The sequence below is a fragment of the Fukomys damarensis genome, unplaced genomic scaffold (genome assembly GCF_012274545.1).
Source record: "Fukomys damarensis isolate Sample0158 unplaced genomic scaffold, DMR_v1.0_HiC HiC_scaffold_38, whole genome shotgun sequence".
Taxonomy (NCBI): Eukaryota; Metazoa; Chordata; class Mammalia; order Rodentia; family Bathyergidae; genus Fukomys; species Fukomys damarensis.
The window spans coordinates 57,395,658-57,409,203 of NW_022900950.1; positions in this window are offsets into that span (position 1 = coordinate 57,395,658).

Here is a 13,546-nt window from a genome sequence, read left to right on the forward strand (position 1 = left end):
TGTACTGTCTACTACATAGAATGTACCAATAAATTCAATTTAAATAAGAAAAGAAAAAGGTAAAACAAAATATATACATTTATAATAAAAAATCTGAGCAATATATGACACTTCCTAGGCATTATAAAATATCTATTTACTACATACTATGTTAAGTATACATAACATAGTATATAAAGATAAGATATTGTAAAAGACAGAAATTAAAATAATATAACAAAAATAGGATAATGATATATTCTCAATAGAAACCTCTTACATAGGTGTACTTTGTATAAAATTAATGGATTATTTCAAATTTTTTATAAATATTACTTACCCAGTATGTGTTGGAAAAAATAAAATGTATGATTTGAACATTTCAAAATATATTACCTTAAAAGCAATGATTTATACATGAAAAATGAATATCACAAAAGATACCTGAAATTTTTATTTATGATTTTCAGTATAAAACATCTATATAAAAATCATATATACTTCAGGAGCCTTAAAGAAAATAATTACAAATTGGTCCATATATTAATGAGATATCAAGGTTTTAAAAGTTATCACCAGTCATTTAGCTATTCTGCTACTTTTCTTCTAGGAGTTTATTGTTTTGTATTTTGTATTAAGGTCTATAATCCTAAGACGCGGTGAAGGTGAATGCCTAGATGCATTTTTTTTTTTTGCATGTGAGTATACAGTTATTCTATGTTTTTGTTTACTATTTTTTACTTCTTTGTGCTCTTCTTTTGTCAAAACCACTTGATTATATTTTCAGGGGTCTATTTTCTTCATTCCATCACCCCATTACTACCCAATTTTGATTATTCTTGATTTACAATCAGCATTAATGACAAGTAATATCAGTGAGCCAAATTTATTTTTCTCTTTCAATATTTTGCACAATATTTTGTATATTTTGTTGCTTTGTATAAAATGTTTCATGTACACAGAATAACTTCCTGTAATTTTGACTAAAACTGCTTTTACTCTGTAGATTAAGTTGCCAAGTAAAAACATTTTCATAATGTTGAATTTCCGATACTTTAACACAGAATAGCTTTAATCTATTTAATTATTTTAATTTTTTGATAACAATGTTGTATTTTTCTGATATAGAATATGTACTTATTTTAATAAATACTTCATTTTTTGAATGCTAAAAAATGGTAGTGTTTTTTAAAAATTCCACTTATTGATGGAATATAGAAAAAATTGTTAACAATGATATATATGTGAAGTTGAGACAGGATCCTGATTTGTAGTAGGCCTTGAACTCAGTCTGTAGCTCAAACTGTCCTTGAACTTGGAGCAATGCTTTTGCCTAAGCCCTTGGAGTTCTGGGAATACAGGTGTGGGCCTCCACACCTGCATAAATTTTGCAAATTAATCATCTTTATATTCTGTACTGTTGTTGGAATATGTTTAGCTCTAGATTTTTTTCTCATGCTTTCTATATAAACAATTATGTAGAAATATAGATATGGCTTTGTTCCTTCCTTCTCAAAAACAGATATGAAAAAAAATACCAGAAGAAATGTAATTTATATTGTCAATAGTTTCTTTGAGTGCTGTATTGATATTAAAATTTAAGATACTCTGTTGTAATATAAAGTGTACAGTTACTGAAATCTTTCAGAAAACTCAAACTCACTAGATTTTCATTGACCACTGAGATACTTATAGAAGATGCCATAGAAGGTGAATTCAATTATATTCAACCAAAACATACTTGGATTCTTAGGCTAAGACCCAGTACCTACAGATGTAAATTCCAACTAGTTGTTATATGGGCAATTTAATTTTGGGAAATATGTTTCAAAAGCATATACATGGGTACAGTTACTTTGTAGCTACTGTAGTCTTAGAGAATGTTTATGGTCCTACTTGTATATGAAAACATGGCTAGAATAATTGGATAACATATTTATAAGAAATTAAAGAATGTAAACTTGTAACTTCAGCCACATTTTAGAAAATTGTTTAATATTTCTTCCAAAACCTTCTTGTAGGATATGGGAGCCTCTCTACATGAATATGACTTGTTTACTATTTTAGATTTTAAAAAGCATGTCTGTTAAACAAGGAAAAATGCAAACAAACAAAAAATCACCCAAATTTCTCGTTCCTCATTCTATATGCTTTATTCCCTTTTTCAAGTTAATCTCTTTTGTTTTTTTTTTTAATTTTATTGAGTTTATTGGTACATTTTAGGGATACAGTACAGTTACATTTATTGTTGGGATCATGTACCTTTACATGGTAAGTCTTGATTCTCATTTTTTCCCCTTACCTCTGCCCTCCCTTCACCCCCTCCTCCCCTCCATAATCTGATTGTTAACATGTCACGGAACAGTAAATAAATGCCTGTTTAATAAAAAAACTAAGGCTGCAAATGCCAGTTACATAATTTTCGGTATTGTTGGTTATATTTAAATTTCCTTATAATAAAGCACATTTTTATGATAAAATAAAAAAGTGTATAATTGTCCACAAAAAGAGATAAAATATATGTTAAAAATATTAGGTATCCCAAAACAGAAAATAGCAAAATCACATGCACACCCATGTGTATAGCAGCATAGATTGTAATAGCTAAAACTTGGAAACACCCTAGTTGCCCAGCAACCAGAGACTAGATAAAGATGTGGTTTTTCTATAAAACAGAATACTACTTAGCCATAAAGAATGAAAAACTACAGTCATTTATAGGTAAATGGATTCATATTGAGGCAATATTCTTACTGAAATAAGACACATGTGTAAATACCAAATAATTTCTCTGGTGTGAAAAAGTAAAAGTGTAAATAAGGTTCAACTTGTATAATTGATATTGTGAAATAGGGAAAAAAAGGCTAAAGAAGTAGGGGAAGTTGGAAGGGTAGGAGAAAGGAAAGAAGAGAAAAGAAAAAAATATGAGAAAATCAGAAAATTAAAGAAATGTGAACTCACATCCAATATTAACAAATATGAATTACTTGTGAATGAAGTATTCCAAGTAAATGTATGATAAATTTTATGCATGTATGTATATACATACCGAATTATGTGACGCCTACAAGAAATAAAATTTGAAGATAGAAGATTTAAAAATTGTATATAATACTAATAATGATTTAATGACAAATGAATTGACCACATTGAAATAGAGAATGTTGACTTCAAAACAGGGACTATTAGCAGAAAGAAGAGAATCATATTTTAACGATGAAAGGGACTCAATAGATATGACATAAAACTCAACATGCATGTATATACCTAATAAAATAAATCAAATAATAGATAATTTTCAATTATATTTGGAGATTTCATCATGCACTTGGCAGAATGCAGAAACAAATCAATAGCAGTATAGTCTCTTTCTTTAAAAAGTGTCAATTAACTTAATTTAAAAAGGATATAGTTTAAGTGTCCTATATTCTGACATAAATATATTTCAATCAATTAACTTTTACAAAAAGTAAATGTATATTAAAATGAATTAAATAAAGATATCTTGAACATTTTTATTTGGAAAATAAATAAAACTTCCAAATTATCCAAATGTAAAAGAATAAATCATATGGGACACTGGAAAATATTTACACTAAATTACAATGAGTACTATATCAAAATTTTGTATAATATAGATAAAAGAGTTCTTAATAGAAAATTATATTTAAAATACCCAGTTTGTCATATGATTTGTTTCTAATTTAAGAAATGAAAAAAATAGCAATAAAATTTAAATCCTAAACAAGAGAAAGAAGGATTTATTGAAGAAAAGGACAAAAAGTTTAGTGTATTACAAGTCAATGAACCTAAAATCAACTTTTTCTCAAATATAGAGAAAAACACTCTGGCCAAAGAAATACATTAAAAGAAAAGTTAAGGATAAAGCATGAAAAGATAGAAGAAAGGAAAGAAGGAATTAATGTCCAAGAATGAGAGTGATGATATTTTTATAGATCTTACAGGTACTGAAAGTACAGTAGTTGAACATTGTAAAACCTTCTGTCAGCATTCTCAATATAAAGAATCAAAAACCCAAAATTATGACAAATTAGTTCCATTATTTTTCTCTCATTGAGTTTATTGGTACATTTGAGGTACACAGTACAGATACATTCATCATTGGGAACTTGTACCTTTACATGACAGGTCTTGGTTCTCATTTTTTCCCCTTACCCCTGCCCTCCCTTCACCTCCTCCTGCCCTTCTCATTTACAAACACTTTATTTCCATTTTTTATTTTCTCATGTATTTTCCCCTTATTACCTTTCCCGTACCCTTCCCACTTTCCCTACACCTTTTTTTAATACAATTAAATCACTATGATGAAAAGGGAATAATTTAATTCCTCAAACAATGTCACAAAATATGTTTTACATATCACTTCATAAAGAAAGTAAGATGAGTATAAAACAAGGGTGTAATTTCACTCACGTGATAAAAATAGACTGTGGATATTCAAAGAGAATCATACATAGATGATAACGTTAAATATGAACGTATATTTCACTATTAGGAAAATAACACATTTTACTTTTTCTTTCATTGTTCTTTGTGATGTGAGTATACACGAGTCTGTTTAAAATCATTCCAGTGATTTCTCAAAGAATATGTTATCTTTTTGATAAATAATATTATTAATAGGAAAGATTACTTTAAGTCATGGTTACTGTGAAGTACGGATAATTTAATAAATGTCCACAATTGTTGCTTTCAAATCCGTAAGTTTCTTACTTGGGGGCAAAAGTATTAACTTTATTGCCTGAGACAATACGTGGCAAGTAACGTATTAAAATTATGATTCTGGAATATGTAAGGTCAGATCGAGGCACGATTGAGACCACTGAGGCAGGAAGTCTTGGCAATAGGTTAAGTTATTGCAGTCTGGGTGCAAATGGGCCAAAGGGGAGAAGGCCGTTGTCCCTGAGAGGAGGGTGCTGTGGTTAATATAGGCCATTTTATGTAGTGGAGCAGGCACTGGTCAAGAGGGTAGAAAATTTGAGTCCCGTGGGTGATGGACCTGGGGCTGGCTGATCAACAGGGCAGTGGTGAGAGCGGCAAAGCAGCTGCTGTCTTCCTGTTATCTCTGTGCTCTTGTGCATGCGGGTAGCAGGTCTGCTTGGGTGGGGCTCCAACGTGGGGGTCCTGTCAGAGTGTTTACTTCTTTTGTTAGATCATTTTCAGTGCAAACGAAAGTGGCCGTGCATACACCTGCATGTTTGCTTGTATTTGTGTGTGTGTCACAAACCAAGCAATTTAGAAATTTAGAATACTTTAAACTTCTTTGGTTCAGGAATATGTTGACTTGCACTGCAGAAACATTTTCCAGAATTGTCAAAGTTTGTCTTAATGGATTTTATAAAAATTCTAACTGTAATTATTATTATTATTATTAGTAGTAGTAGTAGTAGTAGTAGTAATATTTGTCCCAAGGATTGAACTAGGGACCTTATGCTTGCCAGGCTGGCTGCAGAACCACTGAGATAAATCCCAGTCCTTAATTATTTTAATTTGCACCAGTAAGACATCACTAGTTGGTTAAAATAAAAGCTGTTTTTCATTTTCATATATGCTAAACATCGTGATGTCTTAGATTTTCAAAAATAACTTGAAGTTTTGCTTTCTACAAATTACCAAATGTTCTTCTTTGAATTAAAATAATCCCTATATATCTATTAGACACCATTACATTTATTTAGCATATTAAATGCTTCTGAAAAAATTAAATCTGCAAAAACAACCTGCAAAACAAGCCCTGCCTTTTCACACAGTACTTTTGTACTTAAAAAAAATTGGTAATTCAATTCTCATGCATTATTATTTTCACCAGATTTAAAATGTCCCTTATGAACAATTATTCACATAATTTTTATTCTTACATCAGACACATTCTTAATTATTGCCCATAAAATATTGCATCACATAAATAATAATTTTTAGAAAACTCAGTTGATTTGAAATCTGTTATTTTTACAATTCTAGAACACTATTTGATATTTTATTAGTTTGATGTTAGAATAAATTATGTTCCCTTAAGCCATAGGTACTTTTTATATTTAAAAACTTCTTTAATAATTGATATTTTATCACCATATCTTTTTGTCCTATATGTATATTGCATTTAATATATGTTCTTATAGTTATTTCTTAGAAACTATTTGAAAAATTAAAATTTATTTATTCAAAATATAGTGCCTTAGTATGAAATTTCTTAGACAAATATGGGTAGTTATTTTAAGGTGTATTCTTCATTGAATAATAATTTCTCCTAAAGATATAAGAAATATTATTGCTTTTTGGGTCACTACTACTCAAAGGTTCCACATGATTCTAAGGATTAGGCTTTCAGTCAGATAGACATCTGATCATTCTGCCTTTCAGTTTAATTACACAGAATTTTGGATTTCTACCAACAATAATTGTTCATTCAAGGTAACAGAAGCTTTTCCCCAGTGACTCAATTGGAATATATCAGCTTAATCATCAAGGCTTTATGTTAAACTGAAATAGAATCCAATCATAATGTCTCCTTGAGTAAGATGAGGACAAAAGATTGAAGTTCAGAATTAATTATTGAGTCAGATGTGACCTAATAATTTAGCTCAATCTGCATGGCTAAGATGTACTCTTTATACTTTAACAAAGGTACTAGTAATTTTACCCTCTTCTTATTATTTGTTTAAAGTCTCTACAATTTCATTAAGTACATGGTAGCTGTTTTCCTATCATTTAATTAAATTTCAGCTTTAATTAAGTGTAACTTCTATTGACAAATACTTTGTTCCACTTTTAATCCAGATGCTTTCTCAGGAAAATTTTAAGGATATAATATAGATGTGAAACCATACTATTAGTTCACTATAGTTTATTATTTTAATAGTTTTGATTATGAGAGAACGAATACATCAGCCAAAGGTGTATAATTATTCACTAGACATTTAAAAGATTCTCGCTAGGAAATAAGTCCATAGATGACACATGCACATTCATGTATACATGTGTGAATGTAATTTAAATAGAAACAAATGACAATAAAAATAAGTTCAAATTTTCAACCACCTAGATGTACAAAATTAATTGCATATCTCCAAGAATACTGGTTATTCAGGCTTTCTGGCACATCTTAATATTTCAAGATTTATAATGTCAATACGCTTTCAGACTCAACCAATATCTTCATCCCAAAACACTTAAAACATATTTTCATGTGGTCAAATGACATAAACAATGAGTCATAGAACACACTGCTTTTTGATATAAGATGTCCATTTTGTTCCTGAAAATCAATGGCCTTAGTATTGAACTTGGGAGTTTTAAGGAGTGGGTATATATGCACACATATTTAGGTTTCTATGTATGATTTAGCTGAATAGTATGGATTCAATTACTTTTAAGTATATTCTTCCTCCACAACCCTTATTAATGATATGATTCAAGAGTAATTATTGTATGAATGTTATATTGTTTTGTTTTGCTTTGTTTTACAAGGTTTCTTAATAGTAGTTATCCTCATCAATTCAGTGATAGCCATTTGTATACTGGTCATCTCAAATTTGTGACTATTCATTTTTCTTACAGCCCAAACTGGCTTTCAGTGTGTCATGTTTAATTAAATGTTGTAGGAATAGGTAAAATATTCTAAGTTGATATGGGGATGCTTCAAAGTAGACAATCTTTTCTGTCTTCTATAAACTATAGTTTCTATGGACATAACCATATACTAATTACGTTACTACAGGACTATTTGAATATTTAAAGCGTTTTGATCTACCTATGAATAAAATAATGTTTCTTCAGCTTATAATAATATCCTTGGGGTTAGGAAAAACTCACATTCATACAACTATATTTATGAAAATCACAAATCATAAAATCCTAAAGACTCTAGCTAATTATTTACCACTAAACACATATGCCTCCTATTGTATGCCAACCACTGTTTGTGTACTTCATGAAGATGTCTGAGACTTTACTTCTTTGATGCTTTCACACTAGTGAGCAATTTTCAAAAATTGTTAATGAAAATATAAGATAGAGATTAAAGTGCACATGAATGATGCATATAGAGCAAAAGAGGGTAATGCAAGCAGCATGATGGGGTGAAAATTCTACAGTGAGTTCAAGGCTAATTTCTCTGAAAAAAAAATGGTTAATCTGAAATCTAAAGAAGTACAGCAATCCAATATTGGGGAAGTTATAGAGCAGGGAGTTTCATATGGATATTTTATAGGATGTAAGATCCTAAAAGAACAAAGAGAAAGTGAAGGAAAAAAAAGTAACATAGAATGAGGTTGGAAAGCGAGCCAATTATGGAAACCCTTGTGTTCTCTTATATGTAGTATGTGGTGTGGTTGTTATTCAAGAGGTAATGGCCAAAAATGTTTGCTTATTTTTTATTATGTGGTTACTCTATCTTCTTCTGTTTTGCATTGTTTCCAAAAAGAAAACTATCTCTTTATGTTTTCCTTCTCTCTACATTATGTATCTGCTATTTACTGGATGCTGTTATTTTTCTATCACTGGTTCTGAATAATTTGCTTATGATGTGAAATGCTATGTTTTCATATTTTTTACTTTTGGAATCTCTGAAGCTATTTGAATCTATAAGCTGATATTTGTCATCTACTTTGGAATTATTAAGTTCATTACTTTTTAAAATAAATGTACTCCCCCACATTGCCATACTTAGCTATGGTGACAAACGCATTAGTCTTATTTGAAGTTGCTTGATTTTAAAGTTGTAGCCTAAGTCAATAAAATATTACTTTTGGCAGGCCTACATGGTTAATCATCTTGTCCGTCCGGGACACTAGTCTCACATATACTTGGCCAAATAGTGGTCCATGGGTCACTGAAGCCATTTGCACTTTCCTTTTAAATTATTTTTCTCTATTTGTTTTCTTTTGAATACTTTTCATTGCTAGGTTTTCAAATTTAGTGATATTTCTTTTACTGATTTGTCTGCAAATAATCTAAGTCATTGTTTAATCTCTATTAAGTTTAGCCACTTTATTTTTTGTCTCAGATAATGTATTTGCATTTCTAAGAATTTTATTTAGTTCTTTTTATACCCTCCATATTTCTAAGTAGCTTTGCAGCATATAGAATATACTCATGGTACAATTTAAAATGCTATTTGATATTCAGCTGACAATTTAAAATAGACCCTCTGCAGATCAGGGGAATATTCTCCATAGTAGGCTTTATTGACTCAAGTCCTAAAATGTCTTGATCTTTTATTAGCCACAGACCCTAGCTTGGGTCTTCAACTAAAGGAGCCTCTTGGACACTCTGTTGTAATTTCTCCTTGCAGTGTGGCCTTGGAATTCTTTTAGCTTGGACAACGATAGAGCTTGGGCAATTATTTTTCTAAAGGATTTTGTTTCTCATTTATTATGAGTTAATCCCTGTTAAAGTCTTATAGTCAGTACATCGTAACCATTGATCCACATATTTTGTCCCTTTTTGATGGTTTCAGCATTAAGAGCAAGTCTGGTTTCCATTTTTCAATTTTGATTCAAATTAGACATTATAGAAGTACATTTAATTTTGTTTCTTCACCTGATGCAGATCAAGGAGGGGAGTAGACTAGAAACTCACATTGCCTAAATTACAAATATAGAGCACATTTTATATGGTTTTCATAGATGAAATAAAATGTTATTTATTTTTCTCTGAGAACAGGGTATATGCTTTAGTAACTTTCTCATCGTTGAGGCACAAAACCCACAATTTAAAGGAGAAGAGCTTTATTTTTACTCACATTTGTAAAGGTTTCATTCCATACTCAGAAGGCTATAGGACTAAAACAAAATGTGGGGGGGGGCGCTGGGAGGAAAGTTGCCCATATCGTGGTGAACAGAAAACAAAAAGTGAAATAATAGAGAGTCTATGCCCTTCCAGGTCATACCCACAGCGACCTACCTCTTTTGACCAAGTCCCACTTCCTGATAGCACATTTAGCTATAATACTCCCAGGATTCATTAATCATTCAAAAGCCCTGCCTATGAGTGCAGAGGTTTAGCCAGAACATCCAAATATAATCCATAACAATAGATATACACAAAGTTTCCCACACGGTTTTATACAGCTTCAGCTCTGTAGCCTGCCTACTATAGTTTGGTTTATGCCAGATGTGTTGGGGCTACAAAAACAGGTATGTTTATGATAAACAAGTTTTTGATTTATTCAGTTTTTTATTATTATTCTGTGAACCCAGAATCTTTGCACCGAGTTCACTCTCCAGCCCCCCACCCCTTTTTTTGGTGTCTCATCAAGTCACTAAGTTGCCTAGGTGGGGTTCAAACTTCCAACCCTCCTTTACCATTTGCCCAGAATATTGGGATCACCAACATGTACCCACAACCCTGGAAATGTGTGCAATACTGAAAGGATCATGCTACATGGAAACTCACACAATAACTTGAAATGCTGGGTATAGGGGAAGTTATAAGATAAAAGAGACTAATACTCGTTGCAGAACTTCTGAAAAAAATTGTGCAAAAATATGAATAGATTTAAGTCTTGGTCTTTTTTTCTTTTTGTTAGAAGACCTTGATGATATACATGTTTTTTTCATTTTACAATACATTACTAAATATGTGTATAATATATAGAGGTTTGTGGCAATGTTTTATCTCATTTTCCCCCAGTGGTTTATCCTCTAAATTTTAAGTTGGCAATGACTATCCAGAATAGAGATGGAATTGCTCATAACCTTTGAAAATAAATGTGTTACTAAATTTCATGAAAATAAAATAAAAGTGGAAATTCATGTGGAAGTTTCCAGGAATAATTTTAAGAGGGAAGAAGAGTAGGAATTGGACTGCTATTTTTGTTGACTAATGTCTGGTGGATTAAGGCATGGATGCCAAGCATGTTGGATTCTCCAAATCCCAAATAAAAAAGACTGATAACGTGAAAGGAATCAGGATCTCCTAGATTTTTCTATAACATTGTTGCCTATGTAAGAGCACTGATCTCAGAGAAGTATGGTCTTTATTTTGCTAAAGCTGCTCCATTTTGATTTAATAATTATTAGTTAAACCTATTGAAAATGGCATACTGTATTGTATTCCCAACTTTTACTAAAAGTTTCAAGATTTCTCATCTAGATTATAAAAAGTTGTCATTTTATACCTAGTAATATTTGATCTTATTTTTAAATATTTCATACTTTTAAAGTATCTCCATTGATATTTAGTTATTTTGTTGAATATTATTTTTGACCTTCTAGCAGAAAAAGTACATAGCCAGCTGACCAAATCACTATGTACACAGAAAGGGGCCTTCAGTTTTGTGGAGATTTTGTGAAGATTCCACCTGTTACACACCTTTAAATTGCAATGTGACTAAGCATTATTCTAGAAAGACAAATGTTTTCTCCACAATTCTTTTGGCTTTTAATCTATAGTTCACCTGGAGCTATTATTAGTTAAATATATGTCACTTTTTAGTCTTTATCCAAGGTGTTCAATGTCTTAAACACCACGGTTAATAAATCTCTGAATCACAAATCACAACTCACTTTTGAGAAAGCTGTTTTTCTCTGAGACATCCTACAAAGTAAACTTGACTAGCCAATTAGTTTTGGGCATTATCAAAGCCTGTGAACAACAACAGTAGATATATTTCCAGAGAGAGTTATTTTCCTATTAAACAGTACTACTTTATTTTTTTATTAATAGTAATCACTATCACATACAAAAATTTTATATGTTTCAGAAGGAATAAATGGTACTAAATGCAGTATTAGGTGATAGAAAGGACCATATTAAAATTAAGTGCTCCCTCTCTTATTAGATTGAAAACAGGTTATAGGTCTTTATCTCAAATATGAGACAGTCAAATTTTAAAGTGGAGAATCCAAGATTTCTTCACAAAAAAGTGTCATCATCAGTTTGTATGAAGAATAAATCTTGGATGCTTCAATATAGAATTTTTGGTTATATACAGTGTTTATCTTATAATAGATTACTTGTCCTACTCTGACCCTGAGAGTCAACTCTAAGGCAAATTTTGTTACTCATGACTCTTTCACAAAACTGCATACACATCTGTCATTGTCCTCTACAAGGCAAGCTGTGAGCCTGTACTATATTTATTATGCAAATTCCTTTGAAATCTGTGATGCAGGTGTCTCTTGCCTTTCAAAATTAGTTTACATATTAAATGTAGCATAGAAAATGATGGCCCCAAATCTTCAGCTGCTTTAATTTTAATGAGAGACTAAAATAAAGTGCAATGAATATTCTGTGCAATTCACATACAATAGAAACATTAATGGAAAACAGTTTAATACATGCTTTATCTCAGAATATACAAGTTGAAGAAAGCAAATGTTACCATAATATGTTTCTTCAATTGGCTCATTTTATTTGCAAAATATCTGATAAGAAAAAATATAGTGAAATCCGTGCTAGAAACATTGTTATGTGGCTGTTTTTCCAGTGTGTCATTTTATTAACAAAATTGCCTCATATGACACATATTCTGTCCAATGAATGTATATTAAAAGTGGCTAAGTGTGTTATGAATACTTTCATTAGAAAAAATGAATTATGGTAATTTTAAAGAGAAAGAATATTAAAACACAAATCAACAAATAAATGTTTGATTTTAAATATCATAGAAATAAATATTTACTTTAACATTTGCTTTTATATTTCAACCTGAGTTGCATGGTCATGAGTTTAAAAAATATTTTGAAGCGATTGCACATAATATTTAAATACCTCTCTCAAAGGCATTTGATACATACTGTTTAAACTCTAACATGTGAAGAGCTTGGAATTCATCCCTTCTGTTACTAAATAAGAAAAAAAGGAAAAGGAAAATCATTAATTTGTAATGAACCATCAAAGAGCTGAGAATTCAGGGTAAAATATCATCCCAAAATCTGGAGAAACAGTCAAATTGGGAGTTACATTCAAAATAGGATTATATCAAGCAGGAGCTTCCAGAGCTACTAACTACTAGGAATATCTAAGGGATATTTTTGACCAACTACTGCAGGCTATGTCAAGACTAGAATGCGATTGAAAAACTACTCTGGAGGCAAATAATTGGAAGAGTTCTATATTTTTTGTGGGTTTAGCCTCCAGGAAGCCCCCAACTTCCAGGAAAAATTGGAGAAAAGTCTCATGTTTCCAGCAAAGGAAAGAGAAAAATAATCATTGTGAAATATAACCATGCATTCTTCAAAGTGAAATCCTTGTCCTTGTCTGACTTGCAGAAAGTCACCTGTTTCACCCCAGGATCTGCAAGGCCCCCGCAGTCTTCATATTTCCTACAAAGAAACTGGAGTAAGTCCGGGACTTCAGCAGTTTTTCAGGTCCTAATTGAGGTGCACAGATCCAACGAAAGATTAATATTAAATTGTAAGAAAACCTCACTTCTCAAGTGTTTTGTCTCCTTACTAAATCAACTGCTAGAAATAAAAGCGCTATAAGAAACAGGCTGATTCTAAGGAGGACGTGTTAGGAAAAGCCAAAGGTTTTGTGAAACCTTTGAAACACAGTAGAGGTAAAAATTAGGATGGCAGAAGAATTCGATACCTTTGATTCC